Here is a 10009-nt window from a genome sequence, read left to right on the forward strand (position 1 = left end):
CAGACCTTGTCTGTCTCCTGGTCTCTAGACAGCGAGCCTAAAATAAGTCTCCCCGGTAGGAAATGCCTGGTCGGGATGGAGGTGACCCAAGTACAGAACAAACGGCTTGCTGGCCGCACACCACAGGACAAGGACTCACCTAGGAATCTGCCCAGAGAAGAGTGAGCATCCGTTCTCACTTCAACTCACTGCGTCTCCCTCCAGGCGAGCCTGGAGGAAAGAAAATGTGCCCCAAATGTCCAACACCCCCCTACTCAAAAGAGAACTGCTCTCTCCCACTGCCCTCATGTGAGGAAGCCAGGTCCTGCAGGTTTCTGGAGCACTAATGCAGCTGGAACTATAGGTGACCAGTTAGGGCTCAAACAGGTGCTTGGCACAGGGTGACACGTGGCCCATGGGCCGGTTGACAAAACCACCAAGAAAGCTCTAGAAAACAATATTCACTTAAAACAAACAAGAAACATACAGTCATGCTAGGTCTCAAAAATCAAAACCAGACAGGCCCATGGCTTGATCACAAACACTAAAAATACATGTTCTGATGTCTAAGGGCAATTAGGGGTGGTTTTCTTCCCTTCTCCCACAAGACCCGGCAGGCCTTTTAAAGGCCCCCGATAAGAGCACAACAGGGATGCAGGCCCAGGGGCCCTCTACTTGGCAGAAATGAACTTTGACTGGTTTTGCTTACACGGGTACAAAGGCAGGACTCAAAGAGTAGCTTCAAAGTTGGATGGGTGACCCCCCAAGGGTGCAAAGTCCTGCTTTGCACACCTGTGGGGGAATTTTTGTGACTCTCCCAGGCACCCACGGGACCCGGCTACCGTCCCCTCCAGGTCGACACCGGCTAGGAGTTTCCATTTTGCCCAGAAATAAAGGCGTTCAGAGTGCCCTTAGCAGTTAGGCGCTCGGCCCGGCAGCCCGAAGGTGGGCCACCAGGATGGCCACTCACTGGACCGCTCCGACGGGGAAGGACGGGCACCTCGCAGTGTCCCAGTGAAAACGCACCCAGGCTACGGCTCTGCCTTCGCCCCAACCAACGCAGAGCTGAGAGACAGATACATTAAGGACCGTTTCGGGTTAGTTAAAACCCACGCAAGCACCGCCCTGGCCTCTTAAATCTTCCCAAAGTACAGCTCAGACTGGAGGGAAGCAGTTGCTGCGACCATAAAAGTCATCTTAAAAGGCAAGTTGGAAAAAAAAACCCGATACGCACTAGTTAGCAAGTCCGCAGTTAGGGGGGCGGTGGCACTAGGGCCGGGTCTGTGGGATCCGCGCGCCTGCAGGGGCTGCCCCGTCGGTACCCGGGTCCCCGCGCCCACCCGGCAGCCTCGCCCCCCCCCCCCCCCGTCTGACGCCGGCGATCACACCCCACAGCTCCGTCCAATTAGGAAAATGACCGCGAGGAGACGGCGAGTGGGCAACGAGGAAGGGGAACTGAGACTAGGGAGGCTAGGGACAGGCCGTGGGGACCCCGCCAGCCGGCGAGCACCTTCAACAGGTCCCCGGCCCGGGGCGCCCCGACGCCGGCCAGGCGGGGGTCCCGCAGCGCACGACATGCGGCCGCCGGCTGCCCTCGGGGAGGCACCCCCAGCCCCCCCCCCTCAGTCCGCTCGGCCCTCCCCCGCCACCACCACCCCCCCTCCCGGGACGGCGGGGACGCGCCGTAACCGTCCCCCCAACCCCCCCCCCCGCACCGGAGAATAAAGTTTGTGGGCAGCCGCAGGGGCGGGGCGGCGCGGCGAGGGGGTGAAACTTTGAGTCCCGGGCCGGGTGCGGGGGGAGCGCGCGGGGCGCCGGGACACCCACGTGCGGGCCCGGGAGCCGCCGCCGCCGCCGCCGCCTCCCCGGCCTCCCGCTCCGCCGCCGCCGCCGCCGCCACCGCGGCGCTTTCCTTTCATTTCTGCTTCTCTCTCTCCCTCTCTCTCTCTCTCTCTCTCTCTCTCATTCGCGCGCTCTCCTCGCTCTCGCCCTCTTTCGCTCGCTCCCTCCCTCCCTTCCCCCTCCCCCCCCCCCCAGACGCCATCTCTCCCTCTTTCCCCGGCTCTCCCTCTCTCCCTCCAGCTCCCCGGCATGAGGGAATGTGGAAGTGAAAGGAAAAGACGACATGTTTGCAGCGCGGCGCGGGCCTGCGCGCGGCCGTCCCCGGGGAGAGGCGGGGGGCGGGTCGGCCGCCGCCGCCTCGACCCACCCCCGCGCCCCCCGCGCCCCCGCCGGCGCGCCGCCCGGGGCTGCGGGGCCGGGGGCCGGGGGGCCGCGCGGGACACTCACCCTGGTCCGGGCGCGGCTCCTGCGCTGGGGGCCCTCGGCGGGCCGGGGCCGGGGCCGGGGCCGGGGCCGGGCCGGGGGCTCCTGGCTGCCCACCGCCCGGGCTGCTGCTGCGCGCCCGCCGCCCGCCTCCACGCGCGCCCGCCGCCTGCTCCTGCCGCCCTCCCTCCGGCTCCTCTCTTTCTCTCCCCCCCCCCTCTCTCTCTCTCTCTCTCTCCCTCTCTCTTCCCCCCCTCCTCTCTCCCTCTCCTCTCTCGCTCTCTCTCCCTCCTGCTCGCTCTCTCGCTCGCTCGCTCTCTCTCCCTCCCTGGAAGAAGGGAATGAGGCAGGGCTGACGTGAAGGGATGCAAAACAGCTCCTCCTAACCCAGCTCGCAGAGGAAGAGAGACAGAAAAGCAGCCCTTTTATCTCTCTTTTGTTTTCTCACTTCCTTCCACCCCCCCCCTCCAGCACCCCCCTCCTGTCAGCCCAAGTTTTCTTTTCTCTTTCTACCGCAGAGAGGATTTTTCTTCCTTTCTTTCTCTTTCTTTCGGTTCAACTCTCCCACTCAAATTGAAAGCCTGGAGGGTTTTCTTTCTCCTTTTTTTTTCTTCCCTCTTTTCTTCCTTCTTCCTCCTTTCTTATTTCTCTAAAAGGGTTTTGTTTGCTGTGGGAGTTTCGTTTGAAAATCAAGTCACGCCTTTTTTCCTCCTTTTCTTTCTCTCTCTCTCTCTCTTTTTTTTTTCTCCTCTCAGCAGAAAAGGGGAACAAAGATTAACTGAAGCGGGGGAGAGGGGGAGCGTCTGAACCTCGCATGGAAATGGGGGGCCCGGCCCTGCCCGGCACAAAGGGGGCCCGGGGGCTGCGCGCCCCCTCCCCCCTGGGAAGCCCGGGGCGTCCTCCCGAGAGGAGGGCCGGCGGGGGCGGGGGCCGCGGCGGCGGCGGCTGGGTGCCGGCTCCTTCCAAAGTGCGGGCGGGGGCCGCCGAGTCCGCCCCTCCCCAGCCAGGGGTGGAAGGCTGGGTGTGTTCTTTACTTATATATTTTTAAAGTAGGCAGATGGGCTTGGAACAAACATCCCCGCAGAGCACTGAACTGTAAAAGAGCCTTTAAACAGCTGTTTGCAGAGCCCTGGACGGCCAGACTCGAGGGAGCGGCGCGGGCTGCGAGCGCCGGGGCCGGGGTGGGAAGGGGCTCGGAGGAGGCGCTGGGATCGTCCCCCCCCGCCCCTGCCGCGCCTCCGCCCCCGAGGGCTCTCCGATCCCGGGGCCTGGGCCGCGCCCCCCACCCCCACCCCGGGAGCGAGGCTGGGGGGCGCCGAGGCGTGGCCGTTCGCGGCGCGGGGGGTCGGGCCCCAGGCGCCTCCCCGCAGGGCCGCGGGCTTTGCCACCGCCTGGCCTTCCCCCGTCTCCCCCCCCCCCCCCCAGACCCCGCTCCCCGGGCAGGCCGGACCTTCGGCTTCCAACCTCCCGAACGCCCGCCACTCGGAGCCGCTTCTCGACTCCGACGCTGGGCCGGTCTGGAGTCCTCGGACTGAGCCGGGCAGAGCCGCCAGGAAGGGTCAATTATTCATGGGGCGCCTGGGCGTGCTCCCAAGACCTGCTCTGCCCTCAGCTTCTCCGGAGAAGTGGGGAGAAGGCAAGGGAAAAGTTCCCTGAGCAAAGTTGGCCACATTTCTCATTTTCCCAAGTAAGCGTTGAGCACCTGCTGGATGCCTGACCCACGGACGGGGGCTGCCGCCAAGGGGCTGGGGAGAAACGTGAGGTCTCCGTGGGCCCCCAGGGTTTCCGCAGGAAACAATGCCGGAGCGGGCTGCAGCCCGGGACCGGGTCATCGAGAGGAAGGAAAGCCTGAATCCTCACCCCTCCCTCTTCTCTTCCTTCCCCTTCTCTTCCTTCCTCCCGGCTGCTTCTCCTTGGCTCCACCCCTTCTCCTCATCAATTCCTCCCACACTTCCCTGCTCTCCCTGGCTTTTCACTGGAGGGTCCCTTCTCCCAGCGGGGAGCAGATGCTGAGCCCCATTGTCTCTCCCCCAGTGACTGCAGCCTCCCGGGGACGGGACCTGCCACTCTTCACCCCTCCCCCCCAGCCCAGAGGCCCGGGCCTTTAGAGACTGGAGCCCCAAGGCCACTGCCCCTCGCCCCACCCTAAACCGGCTCCCGGGGTTGTGAGCAACGACTCCAGTCGCTCAGAACGTGGTTTGTTTCTGACTGGGAGTGAGAAGACAGTAGCCGGAGACTGCTTCAGCCAGGGGGACACCATGGTTTTCACATCAGGGCACTGAGCCCGGGATGACCCCAGCGCACTCGCCCACTAAGCCCTCTAAATAGGATAGAAGGGAAGCCACATTGCTGTCATTATTTATATACTCCCCCCTCAGCGCACCTCAGCTGTGTCCTCCAAACAAAGCAAAACGCAGCTCCGATCATCAAACATTCATTTAACAAATGCTTACCGAGTCCCTACTCTGTGCCCGCTCCTGTGTTGGATGCTGAGGACCTGGCCGCCAGCACACGTGGCCCTCGCTTAGGCTTTGTAGACCCGCAGGGGAGGGGAAGAAGCCAGGAGGCCGGCAACCGCAATGCCATGAATGAACCAAGGAGGCACCACAGAGCGTTCTTGGAACCGGGGTGATCAGGGATGGCTTCCTGCGGGAGGTGACATCTAAAAGTAGGCCTTTGCCAGGCAAACGCATGGGAAGGTACAGCCTGTCCAAAGGCCCCAGGGCAAGAGAGCACATTCTCACAGATTCTTGGAATAGCCACAAGTATTTGCTGCAGTGTGGAGTACAGTGGGGGAGTGGGGAGTGAGGAAGGTCAGGGCACACAAGTCAGGGAGGGGCGAGTGGGGACCGTGTCAGGGCACAAGTCAGGCAGCGGGGCCCTATCAGCGAGATGTTCAAATTTTAGCTTCTCCCACTTGCTAACTTCAAGAACTTGGGCGAACAACAGTCTCAGTGAATAACTTAGACTCGGTTTCCTCGCTTGTAAAATGGGGTCAAGAAGTCTTGTGCGGTGCAGAGACGGGGTCTTGTGTCTTAAGGGCGGGGGGCTCACTGGCTGCATATCCTGGGCAAGTTGATGTAAGTTTCCCATCTGTAACATGGGGATGAAAACACCTGACCCCCAGGGTTGTTGTGAGGCTTAACTGAGCCCATGCCTAGCGTCTGGTGCATAAGTGCCAATACCTCGTGACTTTTATTCATTATTATTATAAATCGGGGAGTGACTGCCAGGGAGGTGCCCTTACAACCTGGGAATGACTTTACGTTCTGGGCCGAAACCAAAATGACTCACCGTGTCAGAAACGTGATGGGCTCTCTGTGGAGGAAGCATTCCTTCAAAGATGCCCTGTGTCCCAGTGGGTTCACTGGGACTGGGAAACGCCTAAAGCCTGCTCAGGACGGCCAGGACATCCTGGATGTCTCGGAAATTTCACATCCTGGAAATGGGAAGACTGCAGTTGCAGAGGCCTGGCCTGCTCCGTGGAGCTGTGGCCTGCCTGAAGAACAAACAAGAATTAGAAGAGGGAGGCCTCATAAAATCCAGGAGGGCCCCTCTGAGCAGACACCTGGCTGTGTTTGCACAGCGAAGAGAAGTAGACACAGAAGTTCACACTGAGGGGGGGGGGAGAGGGAGAGAAAGAGATTATGGACTCCTCCAGAGCCCGAATTAAATCTCTTAAAACCTCTCAGGCCTTTGCTTGGGTTCCTCATTCCCCCAGCAACCTGCAGATGAACTTGGCACCAGGAAAACGCCCCCCGGTTGGAGGCAGACACCGACGTTCCAGTTCCTGCATTGTAAACATTTTACACTTCTATTATTTCTCTGTGACACAAGTTCATTGTGAAAGAATTTGAAAATCAGCTAAGCCAAACTGAGAAAGAACCCCCTGTAGAGACATTATTATATTTTGGTGTATATTCTTGGGCGTTTTATACCCACATATCCACATGTAAATGCACATCATAATAAAACTCCAAAGTCAATCTTGTTAAACAGATGAATGATTACATATGTAAATATGTTATTTTTACAAAATTAACAAAAATGGCATAACCCTATTCCAACTGAATCACAACCACTTTTTTAAAAAATGTTCTTTAATGTTTTATTCTTGAGAGAGAGAGAGACAGAACACGAGTGGGGGAGGGGGCAGAGTGAGCAAGGGACACAGAATCATCGGAAGCAGGCTCTAGGCTCTGAGCTGTCAGCACAGAACCCAATGCGGGGCTTGAACCCACGAGCCTTGAGATCATGACCTGAGCCGAAGTCGGACCCCCAACTGACTGAGCCCCCCGGGCGCCCCTACAACGATATCTACCCAGCGATAGGCCACAAATATCTCTCCCTGTTTAGAAACACAGGGTCACTGCTAATGAATGATGCCATTCCATATATACATATATGCATGTATCTTAATTTGTTTAAACAAATTAATTGTTGCACTGTAGGATGTTTCCACTTTTATGAACCTACTATGATAAACAGATTTCTACAGTCACCTTTGCGCCAGGTAGATGTCGTATTCTGGTCATCCTTTTGCATACGAGGAGACTGACGCACAGAAATGTTACAAAAAACCCACAAAACTTCCCAAGGTCACAGCTAAGGGGCGACTGAATCAGAGTTTCTAGTTGGGATTTCTTTCCAGCAAGTCTGTTTTCTCCTTTTCTTCTTCTTCTTTTTGTAAAGTTTATTTTAAAACGGTGGGGGCGGGGGGGGGGCAGAGAGAGAGGGAGAGAGAGAATCTCAAGCAGGCAACGCACCGCCAGAGCAGAGCCCAACGTGGGGCCCGAACCCACGAACTGTAACATCATGACCTGAGCCGAAATCACTGAGACACTTTTAACCGACTGAGCCACCCAGGCGCCCTTGTTTTCTCCCTTTCTTTAGAGTAACTGTGCTCTCCACCTACCTCCCTGATGCCTTTTTCTCTCACAGATTGCCGGTGAGAACCGGTCTGGGCAGGTGACCCACTTCCTTCTCTGACACCTTTTTAATTTCATTAGGGTCCACGTCTGGGGGTAGTTGGGAGGCACGAAAGCAGGTAATATGTGAGACGGGACCCGTGGTGCTGTAGTTACTAAATTGTAAAGCTTATGTGAATGTCAGGAGCTACCAGCAAGGGCCTAGATACACAGTCAGACACCTGCCAAGACTGTTCAGCCAAGTCCCCTCTGCTTCCCCAACCGAGGAAGGAACGCCAGATTCCCATGAGAGAGGAAGAAATCAGCAGTTGTGAGGCAGACTCAGTAAACGGAGGCCTCTCCTGGGCATGCCATGGTTGCCTGCCTAGAGCTGAAACGGGAAGGAAGGTTTGTTATTATAAGGTTTACTAATCCTCATGATTTCCCCGAGGGAGGATGCATTCATGCCACAGGCCTTCCAGAATGTTCATGCCCATCTCTGAAAATCTGAGGAATCTTGTAAGCTGAGAAAAGGGATGAAACACAGCTCTTCAGTGTCTCGATTGATGTGTTCGCCAGAGTAACCGCTTGGAGATTAGCAGGTGAATACTAAAATGTTTCTTTCATTGACAGAACAGACATTTAAAAAATATATCAGTGCCTTTGCAGTGTTCAACATCTGGATTTTTAGTATCAAACCTCCCGACTGGAATCCCGCCAATGGAAGGCGTAGGACCCCAGGGTTGAATTAAAAGGGACTGCGGAGAGCGGAGGTGGACAGACGGGCTGGATGCCGGGAGACCCAGAAGGGGTGGAGGGTCACTGAGAACGAGGCTAGGGACTGACGTCCCACAGAAAATGGGCACCCACTCACGGTCCTCAGAAGTATAGTAATAATTTAGGAATCACCAGGGTTTGCAGGGCAAACCCAAAGAAAAGCAAAAGTCTGTGTAGACACGTGGGGGCAAACATCTGACATTTGCAAAATATTTTCCCAGGAGGAATGACAGGGTGCCATCGAATAATCCAGCTCCTCTGACCCCTTCCTTGTGACCGATGGTGCACATCTGTGTGAGTTAATTCCCATCATCGCTTGGATCCATAACTTCACTGGCCTTATTTGCAAAAATATAAGAATAAGAATATGCCCAAAGAAACAAAGGCCATCGACCATAAACAGGAAACTGCCAGCTTCACCAAACAGTTAAAAACAAATACATAAAAGCCACAATGACGACACGTATGGCTATGGGAGGGCTAATCAGTACACAGCCTGGAAAATAGACAAGTTTCAAAGCTACTTTAATTCAGTAACTTTCATCCTAGAAATCTGAGAGAAATGGGTGCATGGGTGTCTTAGTCATGTTAAGCATCCGGCTCTTGATCTCTGCTCAGGTCTCAATCTCAGGGCTGTGAGTTCAAGCCCTGAGTTGGGCTCCATGCTGGGAGTGGAGCCTACTTAAAACAAAACAAAACAAAACAAAACAAAACAAAACAAAACAAAACAAAACAGCACACTGGTGTCTAGAAATCTGAGAGAATCAGCAGGGTGGGGGATGCCTGACTGGCTCAGTCAGAAGAGCCAAACTCAAGTCATGTGACTTGAGTTTGAGCCCCATGTTGGATGTAGAGATTACTTAAAAATAAATAAGTGAACTTAAAAAAAAAAAAAAGAATCAGCGAGGTGGACAAAAATGTATGTTAAGGGTGTTTACCAAAGTATTATTTATGTTGGCAAAGATTGCAGACAAAAAAATAAGGAGAAGGAAGGAAGTAACCTAAGTATTCAACAATGAGGAAATGTTTGAAGAGCCTATGGCATGCACATTTGATGTAGTAATTTTTGGCTATTAAAAACCATGTTTTTGAAGAATATTTAATGACATGGGAAATGTTTGTAATCTGCGCGAGATACAAAATTGCATAGGCATCAGAATTATATTTTTGTACAATTTTGCATATACATATAGATTTATCCCAAAAAACACATATAAAATGCTGGGAAGGAAACACAAACAACTTTCGAGAGTTATCTCTGTCTGTGGGAATTATAGGTGATTTTTATTTTCTTCTTTTTCTCAGTCTGTTTGCCGAATTTCTATGCTGATAATAATCTTATTTTTTTTAATGTTTTTTTGGGGGGAGGGCAGAGAGAGAGGGAGACAGAAGATCAGAAGCAGGCTCTGAGCTGTCAGGGCAGAGCCTGATAGGGGGCTCGAACTCACAAACTGTGAGATCGTGGAATCATGACCCGAGCCGAAGTCGACGTTTAACCGACTGAGCCACCCAGGCACCCCTGATTATATTATTTTAAGCAATGAAGATCTCCTCTCCTTAGGCGGCAGTGAAAAAACCCAGGCCAGACCCTCAAGGGGCTTCCAGTCCCTAGAAGCGACAGGCAAGCAAACAGGAAGTTAATTCTGCAGGACGCAATTAGGTCTCCTCCCTTGGGAACGTTCGAAGACCTAACGGTAAAGAGGAACCAGCGTTTTGGTTGCTGCTGGTTTGGGCTCCGGGCTGAATAGACCATCTATTGTGAAAGTGTATTGTGCACAAGGAGAATGGGGCTTTTTATGAAGGGAAATCAAGAGGGTGCCCGGTGGTAGGGTGGTAACTGCTAGGCGCGGGGAGGAGGAGGCAGGCCTGGGGGTGGTGGGTGGGCCGTGGGCAGGGCTGCCCTGAAGGCCCTTCCGAGGCGTCCTCCCGGCCTACGTGCGGGTCACGGTGTCCAGGACTTGCCAAGTCCTTGGCGCTGTGTTCATCGACAGGAGCTCAGCAAATGTCTACTGTCCCTCCTAAGAAAAGATGAACGAATAAGCATATGGCATCAGGGATCACGCTCGTGAATTTCCTTTAAG

General features: G+C 55.0%; 1 protein-coding gene and 1 long non-coding RNA gene across 4 annotated transcripts in view; one reads left to right on the forward strand and one right to left on the reverse strand.

Annotated features, from left to right (window-relative positions):
- ZNF710 (zinc finger protein 710) overlaps nt 1-4098 on the reverse strand; it is a 68688-nt gene extending 64590 nt beyond the window's left edge. The window contains exon 1 of one of the 3 annotated variants that reach the window (XM_027068077.2): nt 3947-4098. The gene's annotated coding sequence lies outside the window, so the exon portion shown is untranslated. Of the gene's footprint in view, nt 1-2268; nt 2457-3694; nt 3925-3946 lie in introns of those variants that run through there. The other 2 variants (XM_027068076.2, XM_053223547.1) reach the window with 2 other exon arrangements.
- Nucleotides 4099-6366: 2268 nt separating this feature from the next.
- On the forward strand, nt 6367-9774 carry LOC106965964 (uncharacterized). The gene is made up of 3 exons (XR_001428714.3): nt 6367-7753; nt 8150-8222; nt 9490-9774. It is a non-coding gene; the product is annotated as an uncharacterized LOC106965964 (long non-coding RNA).
- The last annotated feature ends 235 nt before the right edge of the window (nt 9775-10009 follow it).

The sequence above is a fragment of the Acinonyx jubatus genome, chromosome B3 (genome assembly GCF_027475565.1).
Source record: "Acinonyx jubatus isolate Ajub_Pintada_27869175 chromosome B3, VMU_Ajub_asm_v1.0, whole genome shotgun sequence".
Classification (NCBI taxonomy): Eukaryota; Metazoa; Chordata; class Mammalia; order Carnivora; family Felidae; genus Acinonyx; species Acinonyx jubatus.